Genomic DNA, 15,723 nt, shown 5'->3' with positions numbered 1-15,723 from the left:
TGCTGTTGTAAACACCATCTCCCCGTTCTGCCTAGCAACAAGTGACGCTGATCTCTGCTCCATGTGATTGGAGCAGAGATCAGTGTTCACTAAAACAAAGCCCAGCCCCCCACAGTTAGTAACAAACCCCTAGGAACACTTAACCCCTACACTGCCACCCACTGGTTAACCCCTTCACTGCCAGTGTCATTTACACAGTAATCACTGCATTTGTATAGCTAGATAGATTATAACAAAAAGTAAAAAAAAATGTGTTTTTTTCAAAATTGCTGCTCTATTTTTGTTTATAGTGCAAAAAACAAAAACCGCAGGGGTGATAAAATACCACCAAAAGAAAGCTCTATTTGTGGGAAAAAAAGGACGTCAATTTTGTTTGGGAGCCATGTTGCACGACCGCGCATTTGTCAGTTAAAGCAATGCAGTGCCGAATCGCAAAAAGTGGTCGGGTCTTAAGCCAGCAAAATGGTCTGGTCTGTAAGTGGTTAAGATGACTGTAAAAAAAAATAGCTTTTGCTTGGAGTGGAGCTTTAAAGGGTAGTTTCACCTTTACTAAAAATGAAAAAGTGAACTAACTCCAGATATTCTGGCCATCCCTTTGGATCCTGCTACGCACTGCCATGGTTTATGATATCCTGTGCTCCTAATGTAGTGATTCCTAGAACATACACCACAACACACAGCCTCAGAGTGAGTATCCATTAAAATGTTCATAATGGCAAGCGTTCCTTGGTCAGTGCAGCCATGTGACCGTGCTGATCAATTAAAAACATAATTAAGGCCTCTTCTTCCACTATGATGTCTCAAAAGAAAGAAGCACTTTTCATTGTTCAATGTGGTCATATGATCACTGCTGACCAATAAGCACTTTTCTTTATGAGCATTATGATAGATACCCATTCTGGGGCTGTAAATTGCAGTGTAGGGCATAGGGACAACTACACTGGCAGCACTGGGTTTCAAGGCCATTATGTGCAGTGGGGCCTGAAGGGGTGGCCATGATATTTAGAGTTAGTTCACATTAAAATTTTTCATGAAAAGGTGAGCTTATTCTTTAAATGTGGTGGCTACATACGTTTTCTTATCTGTCTTTTTTCCCTTAATTTTCACCTAGTGATCTGGTCAATAATTATAGGGACCTTTAGACTTAAAAGTAGAATAGCAGTCAAAAAATGTTTTCTTGTTATTTAGGATAGAGTAAGGGAAACTGTGCCATTGGGGAGATTTTTCTTCACTTCCTGCCCCATAGCCGCAACTGGAAGTAAGAGGAAATCTTTTCAAAGTGAGAAATTGCACCAGCCTGTAACACCACCCGACATTTTTCGTCCTGGGGCCACGTGTGACAAAACATGTCGGGCAGTGCTACGCACAGGTGCCATCGTGCCCCATGTGATCCCGGGAAGGACGGGTGTTCATTTGTTTTGCCGGAAAAAGGATTTTATATTTGCGCATACGATTTTTTAACCTTGTAAGTATCCACTTGGCTTTTTTTCTTCAATAAAACACAATTTGAATGGAATTGCACTATCCAAGTTTTCTTTCTCCCTATGAAACTCCTTTGGATAATCTGGAGATACCGCTGTGAGTCGGGCTATAGTGAAAGATCACCTGCTGTTTTGACTGTCTTCAGGGGCTTTGGCCCATTACCTTGCAGAGGTTATTCTGCTTGCTTGTTTGACCATCCTAACGATAGGTGGTCCCTACTATCTAGTAAGAGTCTCTGATTACCACTTACGGTGTGCCACAGAAGATTGATTATTTATCACCTGGTGGAGGAACACACATCTATTCATTTTGGACTTTTTGATATTATAATATGGATTTATTAATATACTAATTTGGTGGATTTGTTTATTTTATTTTTTGCAAATCACACCTTCCTTTGCTCATTTTAGTGTGTTGCAGCATTTAGTAAATGTAACCGATCAGTGTGATTATATGTTGGTTAGACATTCATTTAATCAGTAGATTTGTCGTATACTCTTCATTCTGCACATTGCACTTCAATAAATTGTTAGTGTGTTTAGTACTTAATATATTGAATTCATTGATTAGCACGATTATTATTTTTTATGCATTTTTGCCTTGTTTATGTCACATGGTTAATCGTAGCAGTCATTACTTTAAATAATTATTGTTGTAATTTAGTGCGGTATATCTCCTCCTGTTCTTTAAGCTATAAATACTTGACTGGTATTCTAACCCTTCTCCACTCAAAGAAAAAAAAGTTTTGCCTTTGGTTATATTTTAATATTCAATAAAATAATATTCTTGCTGGGTTTCAGATTTGCGACTGTGATATTAAAGAAGGCATTTCGGAGTTTTTTTGTAAACCCTAAACTCCAGGTAGGGCATAATTAAAGATTCTGGCAGGATTTTTTTTCAATGTGCTGGATTCTCTAGGGAGAGGACCCCAAAAAGGTTTCTGTTGATATCAAAGGGTTGTGATATTTAGTCATAGATGGAACCCTGGTTTCTAGTATACAACAATTCAAAAGTGCTGCTACTAAGTTTTCAAATGAGCAGTGCTCATAAACGGCTTTTATAATTTCCAAATCATTTTATGTGCACCCCAGGGAGCCTTTTATGTGCATCTGAGGCAATGAGCTGTCCAGGTCTGCAATAATGGCATTTTATTTTTAAAATTCCAATATAACCTCACTTGAATTCTGATATAAAGTCAAATCAATAAGTATTTTAAAAGGATAACGGAACAGCTAGAATTAATCAAAGTAGAAATTCTAGTATATCAGTGTTCTGAACTTTCCTAGGATATTACACAATTTATACTTTGTACAAATGTATCTTTATTTTCACTTCTTCACCAGAAAATTTTACTTGTAAACTCAAGTGCATAAACTTTTGTATTTGCAAATAAAATGCACAAAAATTACTCTATTGGACAAACAGAGCTCAAAGGAAAAGTGTACTTTTATTAGAAAATTGCCATAACAAATCCAATTGCGAAAAAAGCCATTTTGTAATTTAAGGTTATAAAAAAAAAATCACCTTTTCATTTCAATCTGCAGCGAGCTATGATTTTCTGCCAACTGACACAAATTTCAAATGTCATTTTCTTACAGCCATGGCAACCCTGGGGACATTAAGTACACTGTTGGTGTATAGTATACCCTTAAGAATGTAATTTCCTGCTCCTCATGTGATTGGCTCATTGCTTGTTACAGCAGTTTTTCTCTTATTACAACACTGGCGATGATCACGTGAGCATGATAGCAGTTATATTTTCCCACTTTACACTCAAAGTAGAGCGGATATTCGTTTATTTTTTAATGTAGTATACAATTAAATAAACTAATACCCTTCAAACTATTAAATGCATAATACAAATGTATTACAATGTTTAAAACTTATGAAAAAAAGACTGAATATTAGGTGCATGTGTACTTCAGATAGTCACTGTGCAAGTCATCTATTTTCTTTTTAAAGGAGAAAGCAGAATATTTAAGAGAATACTACCTAAATTGAGGGCATAGAAGACGTCTGAAGAAACTAGTTAAAGGCCAACTGTACACCATCATTTTAAAAAGTTGTGAAAGTTTACTATATGTTTACCTCTGCTGTGTGGTAATTCAATTTTGATTTATTTTATAACTTGAAAAAATGTTTTGATTTTTTTTTTGTCCTTGTCTACGCATAGGCATTCACAAAACACAGCTTGTGATAATGCCCATAAAGCAGTGAAAAACTACACTACCCAAAACTGTTAATAGTTAACACTTTAAAAGCCTTTGCAATTTGTTAATTTAGAGACTGACACACGGCTGGATGTAGCCATTCTAATCTGGGGGTACAGTAAAAAAAAAGTCAGGAGGGCACAATTTCAACACACTGTCATTTTATCCTCTCCTTTCTAGTAGTTTCCTACATCTCTATGTGGTTCCCCATCACAACAAAGTCATCCCCCTCTTCACAACATAGCCCCACCCCTTCACAAATAACAATACACAATGCTATGGATCCTGGTCCACCCCCCTACACTAGGAACACAAATAATGAGGTGCAGTCAATAGGGACAGGGCACTGCGTAGCCATGCCGCCTTGGTTGTGTGCTGCCCCTAGTCCTTCTACTTCCTGATATTACTCTGACTCATACTAGGGGGGGTGCCACTCAAATCTGGAGTGACAAAGCCCACCCAGCACCCCCCCTAGATCCAGCATTGGACTGAAGTCTGAAGTCTGAAGACGAAAGTGCCCAGAGCTGATCTCCCATTGCTCTTCATCCTGACACCTCCTGATTGGGTGAGGGCACTCTGTGATGTCATCTGACTTTCCTTTCCACCTTGTTCAATTAGGAAACACTTTGCATTCAGTAAAAAATACAAGCACTCTCTAAATGGTGGCTGCGTTGAGTGAGTAACCTGCTGTGTTCCGTGTGCAGTGGGCAAGCCGCTTAAGAAAGACCTTTGAAGATCTTGGCTATCACTGTATGTAGGCTACTACAGTGGTTTTCAGCATCCCCAGGGGCCCTCCAGATATCAGATATGGATACTTGCATTGCGTAAAGCTTGAGAAGCTTGAAAAATGTAAGTTGGCAATAAAGATAATTCCTGGCGTTCTGCTTTAACAAGTTCTCACAAAACTGCCCCTTAGTTGAAGTTGTTTGAGCTTCATGCATGTGATCACATCATATTAACCACTTCAATACAGGGCACTTAAACACCTTCCTGCCCAGACCAATTTTGAGCTTTCAGCGCTGTCGCACTTTGAATGACAATTGCGCGGTCATGCTACACTGTACCCAAATGAAATTTTTATCATTTTTTTCCCACAAATAGAGCTTTCTTTTGGTGGTATTTGATCACCTCTACGGTTTTTATTTTTTGCGCTACAAATAAAAAAATACCGAAAATTTTGAAAAAAAAAATGTTTTTTTTTGTTTCAGTTTCAAAACTTTGTAAATAAGTATGTTTTCTCCTTCACTGATGGGCACTGATGGGGCTACACTGATGGGCACTGATAAGGTGGCACTGATGGGCACCAATGTGGCACCAATGAAGTGGCACTGATAGGCGGCACTGATAGGCGGCACTGATAGGCGGCACTGATGGGCGACACGGATGGGCGACACGGATGGGCGACACGGATGGGCGACACGGACGGACACTGATAGGTGGCACAAATTGGCACTGATAGCTGGCACGGATGGGCGGCACGGATGGGCATGGATAGGCGGCACAGGTGGGCATGGATAGGTGGCACAGGTGGGCATAGATAGGCGGCACAGGTGGGCATAGATAGGCGGCACAGGTGGGCATAGATAGGGCATAGATCGGAGACTCTTTACCGAGATCGTAGTTGCCGGGTGTCAGACTGACACCCCGCAACAACGATCGCCGCGATGCGCGCCCCCGGGGGCGCGCAGCGGCTTATTATCCTAATCACGTCATATGACGTCGGGTTAGGATAATGAAACCACTTTGCCGCCGTCAATTTGTAATAGGGCGGGCGGCAAGTGGTTAAAGACCAGAAGAACATCTGAGAATGTTCAACCACCTTTGAAAAATTCAATACTAAATCATACATTTCGTTCATTCTAGTGTTTGGTCAAACATTGAACCTTCTGAAAAGGTCAATGTGGTTTCTATGCATCCACTTATTTTGAGATGTACCTATTTTCTGTGTGTGATCTCAGTGTGCTTAAATACTTTTTCTTCAGTATGATGAATGGATTGCTGCCATTTAGTATACTGCCCCCAGATTTAAACATTTGGGTATTAGAAGCAGGTCTGATCTGAGAACTTTCTAATGGAAATCCTTAGGGAAATTAGAAACTGTCAGGTTGTATAGATCTCAAGCCTCGACCAAAAATGGTCATATCAGTTTTGGACTGCTTAACCCTTTAAAGTCTTTTACTATATTAAGTATACTAGATATGGTTTTTACTGATGTTACAGGTAACCCTCAGGAATTGTCACTTCATAGTTTTCTTCAATCATCACTTAAAAGTTCCTTTATAGTATATGTAAACCCTTGCCTTGTAAAACAACCCATTCGGTTTAAATCAGAAATGAAAGGCAAACTATCTACCTCTCTCTCGAAATACATATATATATATATATATATATATATATATTTTAAAAAAAACATTATAAATAATTTTTTTATCATGTATCACATCCACGCTGTTCTTAGCTGCAAAAGAAGCTCAGAGAGATGGGGAGGAAACATCAGGAGAGGGGTTATGCCAGGAAAACTTTGATCATTGGAGGAGAGCAGGCTGGGCTCTCAGTACAGCTAGAGAACTGACCACCTTGTGCTCCCATGCTTAGTTTGGTCAGTTATTTAATAGGAAAGCAGAGTGACTGGCAAGAACTCCAGGGATTTTACACAAAGGAAGCAATACAAATAGAACAGGGTTTTTTTTCAAACAAGCATGTAGGCAGGTGCAGTCTTTGTTCTCCACTGCAGGTAGTGCTCAGCTGCAGCGGCAATGCAGTTGGGGGAGGAAGTTACGAGGAACTTGGTTGCTCTATAATTTCCTTGGTCACAGGGAGACAGATATCTATTGGATACTGACGCCCCATGTGATTTTGGCTGCCATTTTGGGTGAGGGATGAGAATTAAGGCCCTGGCTCCTGGGCAAGTGGTTAGCTTGGGGTCAGGACACCCATATCTGTCAGGGACAGTACTTAGAGTCAGGAAAATGTTAGGACGTAGTAAGGAAAGTGCAGGGGCTTTGCCATCCTCACCTAGGAAGCCTCCTCATTAGGTTTGGACCAGCCAGGCAGCATTTTGTCCTCGTGGCAGACGCTGTTGGCATCACAAGGTCTTCAGACTACTGCTCCACCGTTGTTACAGTTGTAAGTGGCTCCAAATGGGTTGCTTCTCTGCCAGGCCTCTTTGTACTTGCTGAACTTTTCTACTAAATATTACTATTAAAAACAATAACAGAACTTCTGCTCTACTATAAAAATTGACAAAAAACAATAAAAGTGCAATACTATGTGTATCTATTAAGTTGGCTGCTTAACATAAATTACTGTACCCACATAACTATGATATATTTTATATTAATATATTATTATTGCTGAACTTGTGTGCTCACTACCTACCGCACAACGCTGCACCAAGCTCACAAGTACATGGTACATCAATCACATATGAGGAATATGAAATGTTGGATTTACATTTTCTTTAAAACCATTTTCTGTTGAGATCCTCAGTCATTACCAAAGTAATGTTAGGTGAGGAACCCAAACCCTTACAAATAATAACCAAGTGGATGGAGCCTTGGAGCTATGAATAATTATCATTATACTGCATGCTCTCCTTTTCTTTAACTTCCCCAGGCATACCAAAACACTTTCTCTGAACCTACTGAACTACAGCAAGGGACCGAGCTCAAGGACATACTATGTACACTAATACTGTAATTACCAGAGCTACAATATATAAATACTAATGAATAGGAGAAAAACGATTTTACCTAGATTTTTATCCTCTTTATAGGAAATAAACAATAGACTATTCACAAAGGATTTTCAGCCTTATACTGGGCCTTGCAGAAAACATCTACATTCCTTGTAAACAATAAAGAAAGAAACCAAAGAATCCTGATTTGCAGAATCCTGATTTGATGTCTTTATTTAATTTAATTAAGGCTGGGTTCACACTAGTGTGAATTGGATGTGGGTTTCCCCGCATTAAATTAGCATGATAGGAGATTGTGACCAACACTCTATGGTGCTGGCTCACATACCTCTGTGGTGGCTGCAGAGCATTTTGCACAGGAGTTCTGTGTGTCTTTTGCTTCATTTCAGGGCCCAATTCAGGCAAAAATTCAGCCCTGATTTGTCCCTGAAATGGAGAACAGGAAAGCACCGGACCTCTGTTGCGTGTCGCATCCAGCAGCAGTGTCAGGACAAGTTCACCCAGTGTGAACATATCAAATTGCGCCCCCCCCCCCCATTTACAGTGCAAGGGTTCAGTAGCAAGTGATGCAGAGCTCAGGAATGAGAAAAAATGTATTAAGGATTGTGGAAATGGGGTTCAGAAGACTTCTATAAAACCCAAGATGTTATATATTGCAGCTTAACAATCATTAGATGTGGTTGCTGCATACGTTTTATTTTAGGCTTTTCCCCTCTGTTTTCACCTGGTGATCTGGCCAGTGGCACACGTCCTGTATTAGAGTAACCCCAATCTGGATAAAGTAGCACAGAAGGCACAGCCAATAGCAGCATAGTCAGTCTGGGAAGGAGGGTAGTGTTAGATGTACTAGCAGATTTATTAACACTAACAAGTTGAAGCCAAACTCAATAGCCTATGGAAAACAGGATCACACATTCTCCACACTTCAGCACGGTGGACTCCTACTTTCTGCTCTTCTGTCTAAAGCCAACATGGGAAAGAGAATGGGGAGGACACACACTGACACACAGGTGGGATCTGACACACAGGGGGGGCTCTGACACAAAGGGGGGGCTCTGACACAAAGGGGGCTCTGACACACACAGGGGGCTCTTGCACACACAGGGGGATCTGACACACAGGGGGGGGGGGGCTCTGACACACACAGGGGGCTCTGACATACACAGGGGGATTTGACACACAGGGGGGGCTCTGACACACACAGAGGGGCTCTGACACACACAGGGGGGATCTGACACACACAGGGGGGTTCTGACACACGGGGGGTTCTGACACGCAGGGCGGATCTGACATACGAGGAGTTCTGACACACAGGGGGGGCTCTGACACAAAAGTGGCTCTGACAAAAAGGGGGGATCTGACACACAGGGGGGATTCTGACACACGGGGGGCTCTGACACACAGGGAGGGCTGTGACACAAAGGGGGCTTTGACACACAGGGGGGGCTCTGACACAAAGGGGGGCTCTGACACACAGGATGGGGGCTCTGACACACAGGGGGGGCTCTGACACACATGGGGGCTCTGACACACGGGGGGAGCTCTGATTCCCAACAGTGAAATGCTGTGAAAGATAGGTAACATCCCTGTCCATGCCTGCTGGACCATGAGTCAGTGGTAATATGCACCTTACCGCTGACCGCCCTGTCCAGCGAGGCATGGACATGCCGATAGAGAGCCGGAATCGTCTTCCATGAGAAAAAGGGGCGTTTGGAAACCTGCCACTGAGGAACCGCACATTGCACAAACTCACAGAAGGGGGCCGAGTCTACCAACTGAAAAAGCAGCAGTTGAAGTGCTGGCAATTTAGCCAAGTTAGAATCCACTCACTGGGCATGTGGGTGGCTGGGAGTGAACTTCTTTCGACGGTCCAGCAGCTGGGGCAGGGAAATTTGCCTGGTACAATCGGACAACGGTGTACCACTAGCAGATTGCCCGCAAGTACTTGGCTGGGACACACCTAATTCTACACCTTCATTCCACTCAGTGCAGGTTTCAGAGAGGACTGAAGGTATAGTGGGGTTGGAGATCCCAGCTGATGAGGAGCAAGGAGAGGTGCGCTTTGTTCTTTGGTGTGGGTCTTTGAGGTACGCTTGTCAATGAACTGTATGGCAGGTCGACATATGTCTAGTCAATCATGTGTTGCCCAAGCCGCTGATGTTTTGGCCACGTGAGATACGCTTGAGACATATGTTGCAAATAGCAGCGGTGCGATTTGATGCACTCATCTCAAAAAAGGCCCACACTAAAGAACTTTTGGAATAACACGCAGAGGCAGCTCCCTGCACAGGCAGAGCTCTGCGGTGTGATGCAGTCAGTGTGCTGCCCTTAAGCTGGCCCCTGGAGGGCATCCGGCCTCATTGGAGATGTGCCTTCTCCTCCTCTCTCCTATCAGGCACCCACATGGAGTCAGTGACCTCATCGTCCACTCCCTCGTCATCACTGGAGCGAACCTGGCAGTATGCTGCAGCTGGGGGAACATGCCTGCCAGAATGCTGTCCTTCTTGGGCATCCCCTCCCTCTGGGTTCATGTTACTGCCTTCTTCTAGCTGGGTATCATCATCAGAGCCTTCAAAACGCTGGGCATGCTCCTGGAGCATGTTCCCAACACTGCTCAAACAGTTCGGGGGACTCCTCAGGAGGACATGGTGGGGCTAGGGAAGGAGTGACTGATGCCACTGAGATGAGGGAAGAGGACGCTTTGGCAGCTGCTTTGCCAGTACCCTAAGCCTGGGTGAGAGAGGATGAGGAGGATAAGGACAGCTTGGTCATCCACTCTACCAAGTCTTCGGCATGTTGCGGCTCAACACATCCAGCTGCTGAAAAAAAGGACAAGCATGTCCCATGGCCACGTGCTGATGAGGATGCACTGTGTCCACGACCAGCATTGTTGCCTCTAGACATAGAGCCTGCTTACCCTCTTTTATTGGCTCGTGACTGTCTGCCTCTCCTTGTTGGACTTCCAGACATACTAATGGCCTGCAGGGAGATGTAGCTGCACAAAGCTGGGATGTATATACTGATTATACTGCAGCTAGCAGAATCAACTACCTGCCTGTAGTATTATTACTATGAGAACATCAGGAATTGGGGTAGCTTTAAGTGCACTGTGCAGATGACAAAATACACCAACTGTAATAATTGCAGCTGCCTGCGGTATAGGATCAGCAGAACACCAGCAATTGGGGTAGCTTTAGGTGCACACTGTGCAGATGACACAGTACACTGACTCTAATTACTGCAGCTGCCTGCCTGTGGTATAGGATCTGAAGAAAACCAGCAATTAGGGTAGCTTTAGGTGCCATCAAGAAATTATTTGTGTAATTTTGCTCCTAGAACGCCTGGAGGTGCTACTTGGATGTTGGGCCTCTGTATGTAGCCAGCCTGTGTAAAAGTATCACACATGTGTTATTGCTATACTCAGAATTGTCTGGGAGGGAAGGTGTATAAGTGCCCTGTATTGAAGTGGTTAACCACTTGCTTACTGGGCACTTAAACCCCCCTCAGTCCCAGACCAATTTTCAGCTTTCAGCGCTGATGCACTTTGAATGACAATTGCGCGGGCATACAACACTGTACCCAAATGAAATTTTTATCATTTTTTTCCCACAAATAGAGCTTTCTTTTGGTGGTATTTAGTTACAGCTCGGAGTTTTATTTTTTGCTAAACAAACAAAAAAAGATGCAAAAAAATAAAAAAAAAATAAATCATGTTTTAATAGTTTGTTATAAAATTTTGCAAACGGGTCATTTTTCTCCTTCATTGAAGTGCGCTGATTAGGCGGCACTGATGGCTGCATTGGTGGGCACTGATGGGCTGCATTGGTGGGCACTGATGGGCTGCATTGGTGGGCACTGATGGGCTGCACTGGTGGGCACTGATAGGCATAGTTAAGGCGGCACTAATAGGCACAGATAAGGCGGCACCGATGGGCACATATAAGGCGGCACTGATGGGCAAAGATGGGCACAGATAAGATGGCATGGATGGGTGGCACGGATAAGTGGCACGGATGGGTGGCACGGATGGGCACTGATAGGTACCACTGATAGACGGGACTGATGGGCACTGATAGGTGGCACTGATAGGTGGCTCTGATAGGTGGCACTGCTGGGCACTGATGGGCGGCACTGCTGGGCACTGATGGGCGGCACTGCTGGGCACTGATGGGCGGCACTGGGTCGCAGCACCTTTGAGGCAGATTGTGGGCACTGTGGGTGGCACTGTTGGTGGCACTGTTGGTGGCACTGCTGGATGGCACTGTGGGTGGCATTGTGGGTGGCACTGTAGGTGGCACTGTGGGCACTATGGGCACTGATGGGGGGCACTGATGGGGGGCACTTACTTTTATTCAGGATGGCACGGCGGTGGGCAGGTGGGCACTGGCAGGGGGCAGGTGGTCAGCTGTATTGCTGGCCGTGATCGGCTTTTTTTTTCTCTCCTCGCGCTGTCAGCGCGAGGAGGAATAATAGCCGATTACCGGCTCCGTTCTATCACATGATCAGCTGTCATTGGCTGACAGCTGATCACGTGATAAGGGGTCGGGATCGACCCCTTGCACGGATCGGTGATCAGGCGAGTCTCACGGACTCGCCGATCACAGAGCGCGCCGCGCGCGCCCCTCAGGGGGCGCGCAGGCCGCTCGTATCCGGGACAACGTCAATAGACGTAGTCCCGGAAATGTAGGTCCGCGCTGTTGCCGTCATTTGGCAATAGCGCGGATCTGAAGTGGTTTTAAAAGACTGACCTTGCCTTTCAGAGTTCAATTCCTTCACCAGGTGACAGCACATGATGTACATTGCATTTGCTTTGATTCTAGTACTATTGAAGCATTTTCAGGTTAGCCAGACTGCATGCTCTGACAAGGTTCTGGTATAAGTTTTGGGGAGGGCTCCACACTTTTTAACTAGTTGCCACCCGCCCAATGTCAAATGATGGCAGGGCAGTGTGGCTCTCATTCTGGCAATGCCGTCATGTGATGGCATCCCAGAACAGCTGCTCTCACGTACTCGATCTTTGTAAAGAGCCGCATCTACGGCTCTTTAACCATGTGATCAGCTGTGTCCAATCACAGCCGGTCACATGTAAACACGGAGATGCTGGTAATCGGCGCTCCTCGCCTCACACTGACAAAGTGTGTGGGGAGGAGAGCCAATCAGTGGCATCTCCACACAGGGGAGACATCTACACATGTAATCAGGGCATTGATCATCAGTGCCCTGATTATAATATAGCATCAACTGTGTCACTAATCAGTGCCCACCATTGCCCACCAGTGGCAGCAATCCGTGACCACCACTACCCACAAGTGCCCATTAGCAATACCAGTCAGTGCTGGCTATAAATGCCGTCTATCAGTGCTGCCCATCAATGCCCATCAGTGTCACCCATCAATGCCTATCAGTGCCCATCAGTACCACCTATCCGTGCTGCCTATCAGTGCCCACCAGTGCCGCCTATTAGTGCCACCATACAGTGCCCATCAGTGCCGCCTAGCAGTGCTCATCAGTGCCACATATCAGTGCCACCTATCAGTGCCCAGAAGTGTGGCATATTAGTGTCCCCCTCATCAGTGCCACCTAATAAGTGCCCACCAGTTCAGCCTATACGTGCCCATCAGTGCCGCCTCATCAGCACACATCAGTGAAGAAGAAAAATTACTTAGTTACAAAATTGAGTTTTTAAGTAAAAATAAAAAGTGTTTTTCCACATTTTTGGTCTTTTTTTTGTAAAAAATAAAAAACCAAACCAAAACCACCAAAAGAAAGCTCTGTTTGTGTGACGAAAATGATAAAAAGTTTGTTTGGGTACAGTGTAGTATGACCGCACAATTATCATTCAAAATGCGACAGCATTGAAAGCTGAAAAATGGCCTGGGCAGGAAGGGGGTTTAAGTGCCCCGTAGGCAAGTGGTTAATGTATTTTTTGCTTGGGGTCCTCCTATACCAGACCCTCATCAAGGATAAGGGCCTAATATGGATTTTTAGAGGGAACCCTTGGTAATTTGTTGTTGTTTCTTTTTTTTGGCGGGGGCTTCCCTCTCACATCCCACATACCCGACCTTCATCTATGAATGTTGAAGGGAATTCTAGCCACTTTGTTTACAGGCAGAACAAGGTAATGGAGAAAAGTAATTTGGTGGCAAATTTAATTGTATTTTTTTTCTCCGCACATCTTACATGTGTGTCACTATAAATGCAGATTCAAGGTATGCCTCAATGCTATGGAAATGTCCCAGATTATTTTGATATTGGCAAAAAATAATTGATACTACTAACCGGGTATATCAAACACAGGTACAAGGGGATCCTAAAATAAGTTTACTGGGGTGCCTAGAAAAAGAAACATACATACCAACAATTAGGATAGCAATTAACAAGATGTTGTTTATTGCACGCATGCTAATTGCACAAAAATGTATTTCCTCAAATGTGCCAACATATGAGGAATGGCGCATACAGGTTAATGACACTGTATTAAAAGAATGGCAGGTTTGTGAAAATAGGGGGTCAATGACTCCTTTTATAATAGCAACAGATGGAACTCCAGAGGTGGATGGTTCTTTTTCAAATTATAGGAAATGTGGTGAAGGATAAGTGAAAGAGTGTGGAATAAGGGAAAGTAAATAAAAGGTAGGGGGAGAAAAAGGGGAGAGAAAGGGAGAGGGAAGAGAGAGGTGGAAAAAGAAAGGGAGATGGAAAAGACAAAACAAACAGAAATTTCACCGCTCCAAGACAAAACCACTGACAGGCTGCTAGCTCTCCAAATGGATTAGGGTTCCAGGTGCAGGCTGATTGCATAAGCCAAATGTGTAGAAACAGAACGAAACTCTGGATAGCCGCACTCCGGATTGTGTAAAAATTAGATGCCTTTATTTCTTCAAAATGCAAGTGCAAAACTCCATTGAACAAAACGTCACAGCAAAAAGGGAACAAAAAAGTATTTTTGAATAAAATAGCTAACGCGTTTCACGCTACAAACAGCACTTACTCATAGATGGAAAAGACAGGGGGAAAAAAAGAGAAAGGGAAGAAAAGTGGAAAAAGAGAAAGGAAGAGTAGAGGGATATGTTTAGGATATAAATGGATTGTATAGATAGGAAAACCTAAAGATATGCAGTATATGACTGTTGGTCTTATTGCAGGGGGGGTCTCTCCCTGTGGATGGATTTTAGATGGGGTAGATAAAACGAGTGGGGGGGGGGGAAGAAAGGGGGAAAGGGACAAGTTATAAAAATGCTATAAAAATTATGAATTGAAAGAAAAGCTATCCTTCAATCATGTAATTTAAAGGAATTGCTAATTTTCTAATTGAAAAAAAAACATACATGGACTTTCTTTGTACCCTTGATACCCTCAGTAACTTGATTTATTTAATACAATTTATATTTTCGAATTAATTGGTATATGTGTCTATGGGATACCAAGAAAGTCTATGTATGGGTTTTTTTTTTCAATTGGATTTCTAGTGATAGGATGAGGTATCCCCCTGTCCTTCTGTTTTTTATTTTTTTTTATTTGACACTAACCCAAGTTCTGGGAAAGTTCTTGCCAATTTTAATGTTTCCTCCCATTTGTACATGTGCACCCTGGCAGTACCCATCTTCCCATACCCTTAGTTTGGTAATCCCCTGCCTGTTACCCTTTAAAATCTAGAGAAATTATTTCCAATATTTACCTCCAATTGACTTCAGTGGGGTTTGCATTAAAGTGTGTGATGTATTTGTTTTGGTTGTGCTACCATTGAAATCAATAGTAGCATAAACATTGGCCAAACATGGGGAAAGTGCTGCCAGCAGCTTTATGAAAAATAATAACCAGTGGTCATCTGGTGTCCAGGGCAAATATGTTTAAATGGTCCCCAGTGTGGAGTAGTAGGTGGGGCATTTAATGCCAAGCTGAAACACATCATTTTACACAAACTTCCAGGTGTACAGGGGAAATATTCAAAGATCTTAAAGGAGTGCAGGGGTTAATCAGAGGGAACCCCACCTTCCCGTCCAGGATACTGATCAACTACAATGGGCAGAGACCTCCACACATGAGGAGTGCATGGGAGTGATCAAAGGGGATCCCTTTTCATCCATCCAGGAAGACAGACAAGTACAGAAAGACTCCCATCCAGGAATACAGGCACCTTCCTCCCTCCAGTAGAAGGAGACCCTCATCCAGGAGCAGTGCAGGGATGATCAGAGAGGACCCCCATCCAGGAGTACAGAAACCCCCCTCCAGTTAAAAGGGAACCCCCGCCAGGAGGAGTATGGGGGCAATCAGAGGGAACCTAAATACAGTCCACCTACTCATCCTGTAGCCAGGGCAGTTTGAGGGAATTTG

This window comes from Lithobates pipiens, unplaced genomic scaffold, assembly GCF_037356315.1.
Source record: "Lithobates pipiens isolate NorthernLeopardFrog02 unplaced genomic scaffold, aLitPip1_a1.2 Scaffold_8, whole genome shotgun sequence".
NCBI classification, from domain to species: domain Eukaryota; kingdom Metazoa; phylum Chordata; class Amphibia; order Anura; family Ranidae; genus Lithobates; species Lithobates pipiens.
The sequence above is the reverse complement of the archived record's forward strand: the minus strand, read 5'-3'. Positions refer to the sequence as shown.